Source organism: Triturus cristatus, chromosome 8, assembly GCF_964204655.1.
Source record: "Triturus cristatus chromosome 8, aTriCri1.1, whole genome shotgun sequence".
Classification (NCBI taxonomy): Eukaryota; Metazoa; Chordata; class Amphibia; order Caudata; family Salamandridae; genus Triturus; species Triturus cristatus.
The window spans coordinates 73,681,992-73,699,966 of record NC_140591.1 but is presented as its reverse complement, the minus strand read 5'-3'; the positions used below and the strand labels follow the sequence as shown (position 1 = coordinate 73,699,966).

At 47.0% G+C, this 17,975-nt stretch overlaps 1 protein-coding gene across 4 annotated transcripts in view; it reads right to left on the bottom strand.

Moving 5' to 3' along the window:
* Positions 1-17,166, bottom strand: part of POLQ (DNA polymerase theta) — a 580,345-nt gene extending 563,179 nt beyond the window's left edge. For 3 of the 4 annotated variants that reach the window (XM_085621032.1, XM_085621029.1, XM_085621031.1), the window contains exon 1: positions 17,066-17,166. The gene's annotated coding sequence lies outside the window, so the exon portion shown is untranslated. Of the gene's footprint in view, positions 1-14,896; positions 15,013-17,065 lie in introns of those variants that run through there. The other variant, XM_085621030.1, reaches the window with a different exon arrangement.
* Between the last annotated feature and the right edge of the window lie 809 nt (positions 17,167-17,975).

Genomic DNA, 17,975 nt, shown 5'->3' with positions numbered 1-17,975 from the left:
GTAAACTTAATCAAAGTGTAAGTTATCTTTGTGATCCAGGCTTCAAGTAGCTAATCTTTCCCCCATAATTTGCGGTGTTGTTGGATTTGGCTGCTTCTTTGCATTAATATCTATCGCTATAGATCAGAACGTTAGCCTTTCTAAATATAGAGCAGGCTTTTTACGTGAGCTGGAAATATCTTCGGCAAGTATTGGGGATACTGGGGTCGGGGCCCTAATTCATCGTCCGGGTCGAAACTGTTATACACTCAGCCGACGGCACAGGTGCGGATTGAAAACTATGTATTCGGTGAGTTCTTATTGCAGAGAGGGGCACGACAGGGCTGCCCCCTGGCCCCCCTGTTGTTCATCCTAGCAAGGGAGCCTGTGGCGTGTAGAATGCATCAGGTAGTGCGGTGCTAGGGAATACGGGTGGACCAGACGGTGCATGTTGTGTCCTTGTATGCAGATGGCACCATGATCTACTTGTGTCAACCAGCCACAATGGTCCAGCCCCTCTTGAACATCATGAGGGAGTTCGGAGAGCTGTCAGGCCTCCGCGTGAACCAGTCAGAGTCTGTACTGGTCTCAATAGGCCAACTAAAAGGAGTGGCTGTCGAGTTGCTGCCAGAGATGGGCCTCCCTTGGAGGTCAGATAGTGAACGGTCCCTGGAACTACACATTGCGCACAGAGTGCAGTAGTGCCAGGCCCTGATCTTGGGACAGGTGGTTGCCAATCTTCGCCCCTCGATTAGGTTCTGGAACACCTTGAAGCTCTGGTGGCGTTATCCCCGCCGTCTTTATGTGTTGCAGGGCACTATGTATGAGATCCCCGAGGAGTATTCCATGAATTAGATTGTCTCTTGGTAGAACTCCTGTGGACAGAGAAACGATGCAGAGTGTGGCTCTCCACACTTAAGTTGGAATGGGACAAAGGAGGGATTGAGGTCCCGTATCTGGAATTGTATTACTTGGCGGCCCAGCTGCAGCAGGCAATCCACTAGTTTGATGAGAGGGACAATTTGGCTCTGGGGGCTCTCCTGCTCCCGGGTAGCAAGGTTTCTAAGATGCAGACTGTTGTAAATAAAGTATAGTCCTGTAGCCAAGTCATGTATAAGTACGTTGTAGGTTTATTCATAAGTACAGCTTCAGATAAGTTACTGGAAGATGTATAGTCCAGGTGATGCCCCACCAGGAGCAGCTTCCCTGCTGCTCAGCCTGCTCACTCCAACTGACACTCACAACCTCACCAGGCACCCATGCATTCCACGACATCATCAATCATCCAACATTCCAGACATCTCCAAGCACACTAACTCTCATTCTGGCTGTGCAGTAGGGAAGAGATACATAGGCAAAGGGAAAAGGCAAACAGTAGATCATAACACAGACCCATGTGGGAGACAGCGGTACGGAGATTGCTCCGCAGAGCGCCTTATGCGACTGACTTGCAGATATGAATGAACAGTACCTTTGCACTAATTGCTCGGACTATGTCCATTGCCCATTAGCAAGAAGGTGGGTGTAACACACTAAATGACAGGTATCCGGTAGCCGATTTATCACCATGCAAGCCGCCTTTGATAAGTTTGACCTGGAACAGGAACAGTTTCTCAAATACAGAAAACTAGCTGCCACAGCCAGAGGAATATGGCCTACGTTCTCCGAAGCCCCAGAGCCCACAGACAATGGCTGTATGGCTGACCATGCCAGGGGCGGAGGAGGCTGTTAAGCACTTATATCCGGTACTGTGGTCTGGTAGACCGGTCCTACCCCTAAAAGCGGAGGAGACTTGGCAACAGTTTAGTGACGACCCCATCACTTCCAGGGAGTGAGCTAGGATTCATGGCGAGTGCTTGAGGTGTCAATTAATGCATGATTCAAACTAATTCAGTTTAACATTGTCCATATCGCCTACTTATCCCCTAATCTGTTACATACTATATATCCATCTAGAGACCCGAGCTGCAAGCACTGTAGAATTACAACTGCAGATTTTATATAAACTAGATAGAAACTATTACTCCAGATGCTCCTCTCTCATGGACTGCCTAAAAATCAAGCAGTCCATAAAAAGGTATAGGCTACTCAATTATCAGGAATTGCATGAAACTTTTAAATGGTGTAAAAGTACTTACTCCCTGGATTAAAGTCTATGAGCTGCAACCTCAACACAATCATATCGCATCCATGCCTTTAGAAGGCATGCAGAGATTTTTCCTAAGCAAGATCTAACCAGCTGGAATCCCATGAACGAAACCATGCTTGCAACCTGGACTCTCAGGTATAATGTAACAGCAACGCAAGCTAAATGGAAAGATCGCTCATATTTTCTTTGACTGCCAGTGGTATAGTCACAGCAGAAAAAGTAGAAGTCAGCTCTCTCAGACGACCATCATAGCACTTTATCTTTTCTCCTAGTTGACCACTCTCCAGAGAACAAACAGAATGTTGAATGCAAAATTAGAAATGCAAACAGTTTCTCCAGAGATCCTTTTTCAAAGGACTTAGCAACGAATGAAGAACTTCAAAAAGACAATGCTACAGAAACCGACGACACAGAAAAGGAAAATGAAAGTCATCATAAAAATCGAGCTAAAGAACCCATCTGTCAGTGATGCCGCCACTCCTTCGTCCCCCTCTTAGCGCTCTTTTCTTATCATTGCTCCCACTCTGAGCGTTGGGTGCTTCATTTTAAAACCATTGTACATCATGCAATTAGAAAAGAAATGGTCGATAATAAAAAAATTGAAATATTTGAAAGATGTCAGTGACATGGACAGTATAAAAAAGCATAGGCAAAACCAATGGAACTCGCCTTTGGAAACTATTGGCTTTGCAAATTGCCTTTTGGGTGCTGTGCCGTTTCGAGATACTGTCCATCATTGTCAAAATAAATATATGTCGTATTCATATCATAGATCAATACATACCATATATCCTCATGTTTCTGTACTTAAATGGGGGATAGCTGATTGATAATAACCACCTGGACAGCCACTGTCCCTGTTAATGAAGCACCATAACACACTATATACTCTCAACGTGCATCTTGATTACGTTAAAAATGTGCGGAAACATCAAACTTCCAAAATATACCAGAGTGGTGGAAAATAGACTTCAAAGATTCCTGAAGTCACCAAGTTGTGTTTTCCAGTTTTCTAACCTGTAAATTGGTCAAATTCAGTACTTTGCTTAACAAGGAGTCTCAGTAGTCAGTCAGTCAGTCAGTCAGTCAAAACACTTTATTCGATTAATTAAAAATTATAAAAGTACAAATTTCATACAAAAAGGAGTCTAGGTATATTCAGGCTCAAAGAGATGACTGGTCATGATCCTAACTTGGCTAATGTAGACTGGAGGCCTGTCGAAGGTTGGTTTAGGGCCTCTTCCCTGTTGGTTAAGGGCTACTTCATTGCAGGTGCTCACACTCCTCTGCATTTGGCATGTATTAATGTCAGCATGTTGCACCAGCAGTACTGAACAGGACAGCTAATGTGCTCCTCCCAAGCATTTACCAAGGAAGCATATGCAGGCAGCTCACGCTATCCACAACACAAATATTGTTCAGGGAGCCATGGCTAGGACATTTCCCTGGCCTGCTCCAGATGTTCCAGCCACCCATTTGTCTCATGTCACCCTGAATAATGATACTTTCTGAACAGGTGAATCTGCCTTCCCTGGACTTCACAAGTCAATCAGCCTGTATCGCTCGTTATCCATTGCAAGCAGGGCATTCATCGCGCACTCGCTCAACGGAGGAGACGTATCGCAACTGCAGGACACTCCTGCTCACATCTGTGTGTTTACCCTCGGATGATGCCAGCTCCGTTATCTCTATCATTGTCACAAAAAGAGGGCCTAGAGCCGTGGCCCCTTAATTTGTCACAATACACCTGTATTTGAGAGATGGCATTTACAGCAGAGTGTGTGGGGAGACACTGAGCTCAGATGCTATAAATGGCAAAAGATCATTAGAAAGATGCTTGATGAAAGGAGAGAAAAGGGCAGTGACAGAAGAGTGACGACGGTGGAATGAGGAATTGCTGTGACAGAAGAGGTGGCCATGAGAGAAGAGTTCTGAGAAGGCAACATATTCACTACTGAGACCAAGAAGTAGTGATAATAAGTATAGGTTTAAGCCAACATAATAATCTCATTTTACTGATTCTGCACCCTACTCCTGCACCGTCAGTTTTCCCTAACTGAAGATGCCTGCTTAGTATTCTGCTCAACATCCCCAGTGTTGTGGGTGACTTCATCACAATATCACAACCTAAGCCTGCACACTCACCCTGATGAATCAAGATACCACACAAGAGTGTGCAGTGACAGGCAACTGGCCAGCAATATTACATCATTAATGATTTCAGAACACTCGTGGCTGAGCTAAAGGTCAGGCTGTCACAAGAATTGTTGTATTTGGTCTTAAATTTGCATGTAGAAAAGTAGCTTGCATGTGTAAAATGTTTGTCAATAACTGCATGCTAGTTTGTACCTGTACCCATATTGAGTACTGAAAATCATGTAACAGATCTTATGTCCAACACATTGAAAAGGTGTGTGTGTTGTGGAACTCAATGATGTATTAGTGATGGCCAATGAGGGTATTCATGTTAAAGGTTTATAATGGAAATCTGTCCCCGGGCCTTTAGAGGATCATCCCCTTATCTCTGCAAAAGTGACAGGGAAAAGAAGCGGTTAATTGAGATGGGGAGAAAGAGTGTGTGATGGCAGTGAGTCAATAAGGATTGGGGGTCATGACAGAATAGAGATGTGAGCAGTGACAGGAGAGAGGGTGTCGGTGACTGTAGAAAGAGCAGGCAGTGCGGGATACAGAGAGGAAGTAAAGAGGGTGAATGGCTAGTGATGGGAGAGAGGGGGCAGTGGCAGAAGAGAGTGACACTGACCCACCAGAGCCTTACTACATGGTGAGCTTTCTGGGAAAGAGCGGTAGCTTAGGGTAACAGACACAGGTCCTAAAAAATCAAGCATTTGCAATGCAATCGGTGTCGCCTTCGGGACCTTATATGTATTTAGCTATGCAGCACATTAGCCCGGGTGCTGAAACATCTACTGTTCTTTAACATGGAGGGAAAGTAAGCACCAAACTGTGTGAAACGCCAGTTATGGGAAAACACAGAGAGAAATATTGCCTTTCAGCGGGAAATGGTATAGTCCACAGCTTAGTTTTTAATATAAAATTAGGGCCTTTGGTGGTCATATCACTGAAAATACAAGATTTGAAAAAATATTATTGTCTACGGGTGCTCGTGGAAGACAATTTCTATGGACTGGAATCTAGAGAATGCTAAAGTGATTATAGGCAGTTGCCAGAAAAATAGAAGAAAAAAAAGTCCCTCAGCAGAAAGCAATTCTGGTATTTTACTGACATCTGCTGGTCACTTTCTATCAAGATAGTTAAATAGATTCAGTTGGACAAAAAAAAAAGTCCCTAAGCGGAAGCAGACAAGTCCTAGGGCTCATCTCCAGAGCCCACAAAGTACATACACATATAAGTATATACTAAAGTATATAACTATATACTAAAGTATATACAAGAGGTCTCGAATGCTCGACCTAAACAAAAGTGGGGAGACTAACCAAGATAGGCAGTAAGAAACATCATGATGCTTGAAATCACAGGAAGTGACATCCAATCTTAAGACCTCACACATATGTTTAGCAGGTCTATCATGAGTACATATGATCGCATTAATCGCTCATCGCCCTGCTGTCCATCCTCTCTCCACATCAACATACTGGGACACGCTGAACATTTTCACGGACACCACTTACCTTCCATCGGCCCGTCTGCCACTGGACCGACGCCTCACCCCAGCCGACCGATGACAGGGAGCCTCCATTGCCGACGAACATCAGGATGAGGTCCCCGCATAACCAGCATGGACACGGCATCTAAGGGTCCTGGTCATTGCTGGCAATCCTCCGCTCAGGGCCCGCGCACAGTCTGACCGCAGGAGGCGACCATCGGAGACCTGACGGGTTCCCTGGGAATGGGAATCAGGTCCGGGATTTCTTCGCCAGGTCCCTCGCGCCTGCTCACCGCAGAGGGCTGACCACCGGAGAGGCGAAATCGGGATCAAACATTCATAACACTGGTGAGTCCCCCGATCGCTGCCCACGCAACGCCTGCCACCAGTAGGGGTCCGAATCCGGGGAACGGCTCTGGGGCAGAGCGCCCGTCTTCCAAGACGCTGATGGTATCGGTACGCTGTCTGCCGATCGAAAGACAATTCACTGCCCCGCTGAATCGGAGAGCGCACCGCTCGGTGGAGCCTAATTACTGGCTGTGCTCTTCTGCAGCGGGCGTTATCGTCTTAAAGGGACTGCTCCCGGCCAAACAGTTTCAGCTACAATAACTTTTCCTAGCGGTAGTGTTCTTTTGCATACGAGGGCACAGATACTTTAACTATGTCGCATTGTTTTTTCTGGGCTCTTTCTGAAGCCCTGACGCCAAGGGAGAATTTCTCCATTTTGAGTCTCTCAGCCCATAATTATCAACCAGTTAATCACAAAATGGTGCCTATCCTGTAGCCCTGAGGGGAAGACCAACCTGGATCATCACCCTGTATCTCAAACCTTTTCCCTTAGGCACCGTCATGGAAAGAGGACTCGGTTTGTGGATTTGGCCCTAAAACTAAAAAAAGGACTACTAATACAAGAGGAGCAAGTCTCAACCTACTTGGTGGCCATCTTGGAAGGGCTTTTTTCCATTTACTCTACCCACTGAAAGACCTGATGGCTGGGGATGAGCACAGGGAATTATTTAGTAATCATTCGCCCTTGACAGGGAATTATTTAGTAATCATTCGCCCTTGACAAAGTTTGAGTGACCAGATTCGTCCCTGCCTCCACTGTCTCCTCGATTTGTGCTCACCATGGATGCCAATACAACCAGTCCGACTGAAGGATCACTCTCTCAAGTGGGCCTCAGTGCCTTTAAGATCACCTATCCCCCTAACTTCACTAAGAATGCATCAAAAAAACTCAAACACAACTTAATCAAAAGAAACCCGGAAACACTTATAACAGATACATATTTCTGTATGTCTAATGGCAACATCATGTCTGACCTAATCTTCTTCACGAACAGGAGAGCCCAATGGAGAAAATCTCTCTTATCTTTTTTCCAGTGCAAACAGATAAGGAAAACACCCCATGGATTTAGTCTTCCTATTACTCCCTCTCCTATTCACAAAGTAGATCTCACCATTACTGTCTACAACAATGGGATCGTTCTCATTCAAGCTTCCAATCGAAACCTAGAGCAGTTCGACAAACTCTTTTTGAAGATCAAAAACTTTATAGCAAACAATTCAATCCCAGTACGACAAGATCTAGCACTAACCACCTCAAGGACACTCCAATTCGATGCTCCCATTTCCTCCTCAGATTTACCTCCCTCCTCACCCACCACCCTTCCCTTGCCCCTGCCGGTTTCTGAACTGCTGGAACTACATATTTCACGGCCATTAACCCTATCACCACTACCCACCTCCTTGTCAATGTTTCCTGGAACACCTCTAATACTCAATGACCAACCCCCTCCTCTGGATTCTCCTATTACCGCCTCTGGCCCCTCTAACACACATCAACACCCTCCCCCCTCTCCAGATCTCCACACTCAACTTCCGCCCCTTTCCCAACACCCAGACTTGTTGGCACACTTGGATGATATCTCCCTCCAGCTGCACCTTCTCTCCCGCGAATTACACGGTTTGAAAGCCCTCTCACTTGAATATCTCACCTTGTTAAGCTCCCTCCTCTCTCGTCCGAACCGGCCCAGAGCTCCCGCCAGCGCCATTGACACAGCTCTCCGTGACCATCCCTCTTCCCCTACTATCTCCAATACCATTCCCCTACCTAACGCAGCCTCTCACCCAAGAAGCTCGTTGACCTGTCTTGCGCCCAATGAAATTGACAGCCTCTTCAAGTCCTATTCGTCCAGTACGGACATCAACACGAGTCCAAAGGGAAGAATTCAAACCATTCACTCTAATCCAACAGAGAACCCTACCACAACCTCAGAGTCATAAACAACGACAACCTCATTAGAGTGAACATCATTCAGACTCCCCCCCCCCCCATACTCCGTCTCCACTCAAATGCATACTACTCAATTGTAGGTCTGCCAACAAACAAGCCTCCGACATCTTCGACCTCATACAACATAATGAGATAGATATCATTACCCTCACAGAAACTTGGCTCAAATGCTCGTCCACTCCGATTCTAGACCTCTTGGTGCCCCCCACCCATGACATAATTTGTCTGGACAGAGTTAAGAAGCTGGGAGGTGGCCTAGCTTGTATACATCGAAGCATGCTCGCGGTCTCCCTCTCAGAGTCCTCTTCGCTAGTAACTTGTGAATACCTTTGTCTCAACATCTCTAGTAACAATCATCTGGTTTGCAAACTACACACATTATATCACCCCCCTGGCGACAACCTCCCATTCAACGAACAATTAATGGAAATCATCTCTGGCAATGTGGATTCAGTGCAGTCCCACATCTACCTTGGGGACTTTAACCTTCACTGGTCAAACCCTAATGACCAAGCAGTAGCATGCCTCAATTCCTTCTTGAATGATCACAAATTGATTCAACATTCTGACCAGCCTACCCATATTAAAGGGGAAACTCTAGACCTCATCATCTCCAAAGGACACACCATCACATTGGACTCCATCATTCCCTGCGAGAGGTCGGACCATCACATAATTTCCTTCCATATCAACTAGGAGGTATCTCAGAGTAAGGCTCAAACAACTAAACCACGGGTATTCATAGTACGGCCCGCGGGCCACCAGCGGCCCGGCGAGCCTTCCTTGGCGGCCCGCGGACCTTGCAGACATCGTACGTGTTTTTTAGAAAATGTTTTAAAGGGTGTCAGCAAACACCGCCGGTTGCAGCAGTGCGACTCCAAGAGACTCTGCTCTATGGGTAGCGATATTCAGAGTGGAGATGCAGGGGCGTGAAGAGGAGGTGAAATACAACAAAGCCTCATTAGCATATAAATGGTCTTTTAAAGACCTGTGAAGTACTCGGGTGCGGCTGTATGCACGCCCAGGAAGCTGTCTCAGCCGCACTGACACACAGGGGAGGGGGGCGGGGGGGGGGGGGGGAAGGGGCGAAGCCCTTTGAACTTAATGGGCAATGTGCGCCTGTATGTGGCACATACAATTCAGGTTTATAGTGGTCACATACATAAGCTTGCTTGCCCCTGGCTGACAGCAGGGCTGTTCTTCACAACTTACTCTTAATAACAGTGTCCAAAGCTTCACTTTACACCCAGCGCATGGCTGGAGCCGGGCCTTGGGAAGCATCTGACCAGGAGCCCCTTTGGCTCTGTGACTCAGGAACCACCCCTGCGGTTGTGAGGAGCAGTCCTCCCACTTCGCTTCTTTCTCTGCTCTCTTGTAATCCGGGAATTGTTGCACAATTACAGTGACCAGGACTCAAAGACAAACCCTGTGACTGATTGAACCGAGCGTGAACTCAGAGATCACTCTGCGCAGCTCGTGCTCCCCTGAGTGGCATTTGTTTTATCGATACTGAAGAGATGAAAGTCTGAGTCGGCCCAGCCTTACTTGGAATCTCTGCCCTCCGGATTACACCTGATCTCTGCCGCGGCGGTCCAACCAGCTCTCGTTTACCCTCTACATTAGGGTGTCATTAATAACGTGCTGCAGATTTTGGGAAGGCTGGGGAAGGTGGTTCGGTGTGTGCAGCAAAGAGCCTTGGCTTTTCGAGACATTTCTAATAGAATTATTACAACTAGCCTAGACAGAGAGTGGGAGACGGAGAGAGAAGGAGGAAGACGGAGAGAGAAGGAGGGAGACGGCGAGGGAGGGAGACCGAGGGTGACAGAGAAAGGGAGATAGAGAGAGAGGGAGACAGAGAGAGAGGGGGTCAGGGGTAGTCAGAGGGAGGGAGAGGGAGACAGAGTGAGTCACGGGGAGACAGAGGGAGGGATAGAGACAGAGGGAGGGATAGAGACAGAGGGAGGGATAGAGACAGAGGGAGGGATAGAGACAGAGGGAGGGAGACAGAGGCAGAGGGAGGGAGACAGAGGCAGAGGGAGGGAGACAGAGGCAGAGGGAGGGAGACAGAGGCAGAGGGAGGGAGACAGAGGCAGAGGGAGGGAGGGAGACAGAGGGAGGGAGGGAGACAGAGGGAGGGAGACAGAGGCAGAGGGAGGGAGACAGAGGCAGAGGGAGGGAGGGAGACAGAGGGAGGGAGACAGAGACAGAGGGAGGGAGACAGAGACAGAGGCAGGGAGACAGAGACAGAGGCAGGGAGACAGAGACAGAGGCAGGGAGACAGAGACAGAGGGAGGGAGACAGAGACAGAGGGAGGGAGACAGAGACAGAGGGAGGGAGACAGAGACAGAGGGAGGGAGACAGAGACAGAGGGAGGGAGACAGAGACAGAGGGAGGGAGACAGAGGGAGGGAGACAGAGACAGAGGGAGGGAGACAGAGGGAGGGAGACAGAGACAGAGGGAGGGAGACAGAGACAGAGGGAGGGAGACAGAGACAGAGGGAGGGAGACAGAGACAGAGGGAGGGAGACAGAGACAGAGGGAGGGAGACAGAGACAGAGGGAGGGAGACAGAGACAGAGGGAGGGAGACAGTGGGAGGGAGACAGAGACAGACCGAGGGAGACAGAGACAGACCGAGGGAGACAGAGACAGACCGAGGGAGACAGAGACAGACCGAGGGAGACAGAGACAGACCGAGGGAGACAGAGACAGACCGAGGGAGACAGAGACAGACCGAGGGAGACAGAGACAGACCGAGGGAGACAGAGACAGACCGAGGGAGACAGAGACAGACCGAGGGAGACAGAGGGGGAGGGAGACAGAGGGGGAGGGAGACAGAGGGGGAGGGAGACAGAGGGGGAGGGAGACAGAGGGGGAGGGAGACAGAGGGGGAGGGAGACAGAGGGGGAGGGAGACAGAGGGGGAGGGAGACAGAGGGGGGGGGAGACAGAGGGGGGGGGAGACAGAGGGGGGGGGAGGCAGAGGGGGGGGGAGGCAGAGGGGGGGGGAGACAGAGGGGGGGGGAGACAGAGGGAGAGGGAGACAGACAGTGGGAGAGGGATGTGTGTATGCCGGGTCTGGTGGCTCAGTGGACAAAGGCGTCCGCTGCAGGGGCCTGTGTTCAACCTCATAGTCCTTTTTTTTTCTCTAGCCCCGCCCCCTCTCTCACTGACCCTGCCCCCACCGGTGCGGCCCTCGGCCACAAACCACACTGTAAATTTGGCCCCTGAGAGAAAGTTTGTTAGTACCCATGAACTAAACCAAAGATTTGGAAAAGAAACCTCAGAGATATCAATACAGTTGACCTAGCAACCCGCTGTAAATGTGCCCTCTCTCCACAAGTGGACATACACGAAGTCCATGCACTCTACAACTCTTCTATTTCTCGCATCATGGATTCTATGGCTCCACTCCAACAAACAAATGCACCTACAAAAATATCTAAACCATGGTTCAATGGCTACCTAAACTCGGAACATCGCAATCTAAGGGCCATCGAACATTCCTTGAGATCCACTCCATCCGCAGACCATCTAAAAATCCTTAGATCAGCAAGAAGCTCTTATAACAAACAAATCAAGACAGCCAAGGCGGAATATTTCAGATCCCAACCTAACCAAGCAGCTAATCGACTAAAGAAACTGTTTGAACTGGTTAAACAACAATCGGTGGTAGCCCCTAACCGACTAGCTTCGGCTGTCGGTCCTCCCTCATGTGATGACCTGGCGGCCTTTTTTACTGAGAAAACCAAACTTATTAACATTGATCTAGAAACCAGGAGGGCTCTATTGATACCCAATGGACCTGCACCCCCACTGACCTTACCAGGCAAGGCTGCACCATGTAGCTGGGGTATCAAGAACAACGCTTCCTGGGACACCTTTACCCCCCTCAATGAAAATGATATAAACAAGGTGCTTCGGAGTATCAACCCATCTAATCACTTCAGTGACCCGTTACCACCCAGCATCTTCAAAGTAATTAAGGATGCAATCTCCCTCATCTGGACAAAGATCGTCAATGCATCTCTGTCACAAGGCACGATCCCAGATTGCCTAAAAGACGCCCAGGTACCACCTATATTTAAAAAAAACTACAGCAGACAGTACAGATCTTAACAACTTCCGCCCTATCTCAAGCATCCCCACACTAGCCAAACTCCTTGAAAAATGCGTCCAGTCACAACTATGTGCGCACATCGAAAATTTCCATCTCCTGGACCAACACCAATCTGGCTTTCGTAGTGGGCACGTCACTGAATCGGTTCTCACTCATGTGACGGATGACATCTTAATAATGCTTGATCGAAATGAATCCTGCCTCCTTATCCTACTCGACCTTTCCTCCGCATTTGACACTGTCAATCATGACAACCTCCTAGTCATTCTGGAGCAAAGGATGGGCCTCTCTGGTCAGGTGCTGCATTGGTTCTCGTCCGTCCTCCAGCACAGGTCCCAAAGAGTTAAGGCGAACCACTCACTCTCCCAGCCATCCCCAGTCACCATGGGGGTTCCCCAAGGGTCTTCCTTATCTCCCATTCTCTTCAACTTGTTCCTGGAACCATTAGCTAATGTACTAAAATCCTTGGACATTCGCTTCCATATGTATGCAGACGACACCCAACTCTATCTGAAAATCTCCTCTCTGGATAGCATCACTTCACTCAACTCCACCCTACTGACTACTCAAAACTGGTTAACTGAGAACCACCTCCTGCTAAACACCTCCAAAACAGAATTCCTCCTCATTTCTCCCCCGAAACACACTCCTAAAATCGACCTCTGGATGAACCAACTCACCGCCTTTACTGCTCCCCCCGCATTATTGACTCAGCTAAATCTCTAGGAACCACCCTGGACAAACATCTGAATATGAAGACTCATATTAGCAATGTGTGCAAGGGAGCTAACCAACTTCTGAGAACACTCAGGAATCTCAAACCTTTCCTACCTCAAACAGATTTCAAGCAAGTGGTCCAAGCGCTTGTTTTGCCGAGGCTTGACTATGGCAATGCTACGCTATGTGGCCTCCCCAAATACACTTTGGCCCCTCTAAAGGCATCATTGAACGCGGCGGCCAGATTGATTATGGGCACCAAGCGAACTGCCCACATGTCCCCGGTCCTAAAACCTCTCAACTGGCTGCCCTACGAAGCTAGAATTCAACTAAAGATTGCCTGCTTATCGCACAAAGCCCTCCACTTCAAAACCCACAACTACCTTCCGCAAAAGTTAGAACTATCCGGAGGGGGTAGACCATCGAGGAGTGCTAACTCCCTCCTCTTGAAACCTCAGATCTTCCGCAAAAAGAGAACATGCCAATGAGCCTTCTCTGGCTCTGCACCAAAAATGTGGAACTCTCTTCCACCGGAAATTCGTAGAATCTCTTCCAAGGCTGCTTTCAAACTGGAAGCAAAAAGATTCCTCATGAATAAGTTCTTACCTTAACAAGAGGAGCGACTGTCAGCTCCAAGCGCATTGGACATACTACAGTATTGGTTGTTAATCTTGTATTTTATTATTGTGTTTGCTCCCCTTATGTCATTATGTGCATCGACTAGCCCATTCTTCGCTTACCCCAGGTTGATAAACGGTCTTTTATGTGTGCACTATTTGATTCAATGCCTATGTAGATTCCCCATTTGACTCATGTACTGATCGGTTACCTTCCTTTCCCTCAAACTGTAGAAAGCTCTGATATCCTTCGGGATCAAGTTCACGCTATATAAAACTCTATAAATAAATAAATTAAGAGATTTAATAAATAAAACTGATCAGTACTTAAGCCTGTGACTGGAGTTCGCTGCTTAAAGGAATTAACAGCCCAAATGGGTATAAAGTTTGGTGTCTGACTAACTATGGCAGACAAGCCACTAAGAGCTACAAGCTAGGTATAAGAACCCTTGCCCCAAGAACAAAGGACAGTTCATGCATTGTGTTAAAAACACTAAAATCTGCAATTGTGAATAGCAAAACTATAAAATGTATTAACCTACTTAACATATTACCATTATATATGCTGCCAATTAAATCACACTTTAACCACTATCACATAAAATATAAGTTGTTAACTGCATTTGGTATTCTGAGAACGGTATACCATGTGCCCCTTAAAAGATGCAGTTAAAACTGGAAATTTTTCACATATACTTATTCAGATATTCTGGATCACGCTATATTGACACAACACTATTCATCCTCAGAAACGAGTAATTAGTGAAACATCTTAGATCATTGAATCCCTAACATTTGGGCAACAAAATCACTTTAAATTTTGTGGATCTGCTATCTTTTGCTGTGATGGACAGTAGGAGCTACCTTCCTACACAGGTATCCTCAATGATACGACGGCCATCTGTTAACATATATTGAATCATAGAACAATAGGCTCCTGAAGGAGGCATTTACATTTACTTTGAGTTGAGTTGGTACAAAAATCCAACCTATATTGAATTAAACATATTGTTGCTCCGTGTAGAATAAGAATCTAGGCCACATTTACGATGCACTTGACAGTTGACTTTCATGTGGCGTCTGCCTGCCAACCACACTCTAACCTCGTGCAGCAACAATTAAAGAATAAACATCAATCTTTGATGTCACATATCAGAAATAAAGAAATGTTGTCTATAGTAGCTGAATTGCACAAAGTGAAAGCCGAAACCCTTTGTGATGCCCGCGACCTCTGTATGCTAGGTTGGAGCCCTGGTGAAGATTGAGGGTTGTCACCCTGGAGCAGCATGAAGCCGTGAAGGATAAGCAGGACATGACCTGTGGAGGAGGACCAATGATTCAACTGCCCAACAACCCAGGAGCACCCAAGACCTGCCACCGGATTCAGGGAGGCTTACCCTATAACGGGAGTAGCGTGTGGACACATGCTGCCTATACTGTAGCATCCAGACTTCTGCTCACCACGGGGCCGCAGACACATGCATGGGCTCCAATAGGAGCAAGGATCACCAGCAAAAGAAGACACCAGCAGGAGCGAGGAGACACACCAGCAGGAGCGAGAACACACACCAGCAGGAGCGAGGACAAACACCAGCTGGAGCAAAGAATGTTGCAACTCAAGGAGCAAAACTGTTCTGCACCTTAAATACCAAGAAAAACTCGAAGTGACAAATAGGAAGAAGCGAGGCCACCATGATGGATTGGGAAATGCTGGCAAAAATACATGATAGAGCAACCATGATGGAATGGTTAAGTAAAACCCTTTCCCAGGAATTCTGGGAAGAAAAAACTACAGAGAGCAAGAACATGGCCTCCCAGGAGAGGAATGCCTCAAGCCCACCCGAAAAGCGAGATGAAGAATGGCCCTCTGCGGCCCCTTGTAGGGCTCCCTCAGCTGCAGGTGTGTTAAGGGTGTTCTGCTGTATAACACGGGACGCCAGGGAGGCAGTAGAGTAAGTCAAAGGTCGTACTGCCACCCACTGCCTCAAGCTAGCAGCATCTTGCTGAGTACTGCGGGACGCGAGAGAAGAGGGTGGGAGTGCCGCGGGTCGAGCTGCAACCTGCGGCGTGATAAGCAGGGACTCAGGGGCAGCTTGCTCTAATTGATAGGCTACGGCTCGGAGACACTTTGACTGTCTCAAAGCCATCATGGTACTTCTAAGACTTTAACTCACTAGCGAGCCTAGCTGTAGTGTCACTTCCCATAAATGGGTAATAACCACGATCCTTACACAGGGGAGTGGGACTTGTGAACTGAGCCAGAGAACACTACTGTGCCTGCCTTAAGAAGACTGTATACTAGTCAAAATCAACTATCTGTCCAAAATACATGGGTGGATGCACAGGACTGTCCATGTACCACCCATGTAATGCCTACCTGACCCAATATTTATTTTTGGGAAGCCACGCAAAAACTAGTTTATGAGGCTATTTCCTCTTTGAATGTGTGCTGCAGAATGCAATACATATGCAAAAAGGAAATAAAGAGAAGCAATAAAGATATTTCTTCTTTTTACATCAGCCTCAAGTAGACACACCACTTCGAAGCAAATCAAAATTTACAAGGCCTTGTAAAAATGGGTTTGCGTCAAAATATGAGTGGATGCATGGGAGCACCCAAGCACCACCCACTGAACACTAGAGGACGCAAGGTAAATACTGGCACTGCAATGAGCTGACTTGAGTTAGTTTGGAGTATTTTTATGTACAAAGCCATGTAAACGGGATTTGTGTGGCACTACAGATCCAAAAATTGATTTTGTGTCAGGGTTGTGCCAAAAAAGAGACACAATCCTGACGCAAAATCTGGACCTCAATTCATAAATATTTTTTATTCTATCACAAAGAAATTGACAAGAAGAAACATGACAAACAAAACCTATTCTGCTTAACTGATTACAAAGTCTGCATATTAAAATATCTTATGGGGTTAAGGTACCTATTGCATAATAATGGTTCAATAACTCTAGTTAATGTATTTGCTTGAGGGATCTGTGTTGTATCTAGTCCCCGTTTTGACTCAAAGTCTCCTGCAAAGCACCTTATGTAACATGCGTACCCCCGACTTGTGCCCTTGTAATAAAGCAATAATTACAGCAATAGTAGCATGAACTTAGAGCACTAGATAGAAAGGTCTTTGAACCTATCAACTGACGATGCTGGGTTACTTTTTTTGCTAGTGATTTTAACACAAGAAGAAATAATAGATGCGAATAATGCAAGATGATTGGGTGCACATAGGTTAAAAAAAAGAGATTTGCAGAATTCAAGTAAAAGAATGAAGTGAAAGGGTCAGAGTGAAAGGAAGGAGTAAATGAAATCAACAAAATGAAAAAAAAACATCACTGGGGGAGATCAGAATGAACAGCAGAGATACGTTCAAGATAAAAGAGGACGGAGAAGAGCCCAAGAGAAAGGTCACAAACTACAGCCCTGTAGTGCCAATGCCCAAAACAGTGACCTACACCGTGCGTGTCATTATGAAAATTAACATGCACCGTCCTCACTGGAGACGGTAACTGCCAACTCCGCGAATCTTGCGGGATGTTGCCGAACCTGACACTTACCCTCAGCCCCCTGTACACAGGATCATCAACACTTCTTGGCTCCTGGCTGGCTTTCGAATCTAGAGCGCAACGAAAACTGAAGGAAACAAGAGCCAATCGGAAGACTAGGGGATTCAGACTGACAGGAGAGGGGGCGGAACTAGAAAGGAGCTGGGTGTCAGTTCCCTGTATGGGGGCTTCTAATTGGCTAGACTAACCAGCCCCGGAAACTTGCCCCAAACCGTCCCGGAAGTGTTCTCTCCCCAGTCGCACGTGAAACGGCCCGTCATTCTAGGCTCCTTTGCAGTCCGGGAGGGCAGCGGTTCTTTATTGGAAGCGGTTTTTTTACATTTTGACAGACTCACCCGGTGTTAGGTAGTAACTGAGGCGCCGAAGAACATAAGACACAGCACCTAGGAGGTGGTTCGATGAGCATGGACTTAAGTTAGGCGGCACTGATCTAGGGCAGTGTTTTCCAAACTGAGGGTCGTAACCCGGCTGTTGGTGGGTCGTTAAAGTTCAAGCAATAAATATTGATGCCTTTAAATTCTGTGTTTATCATATCAAATTGTCGGCGGTTCAAAGACAGGTCAAATGTCTGCTGCTGATTATGTGTTTTGGAGACTGGTGTTTACAAAAACCTCTCACTTTGGAGTGAGAGAAAGAAAAAGAAAGTGAATTATGCAACAATGTTGCTGCGGTACATGGGTGGACGGAAAGGCTTAAGCTTGTCATTTTATCGTCTCACACAGCAAAATGTAAATACCTGTAAAGGATCTGTACACATTCACCAGTTAGGAAAGCGAAAATGAAACACATTTTTTTTGTAATTTTGAAGTGTGCTGCAAACTAAGATTTTAAAAGCATCAGAACAAATTAAGAAGTTTTACTTGGTGTTCAGATAAATATTCACTGAAATAAGCCCAATTTC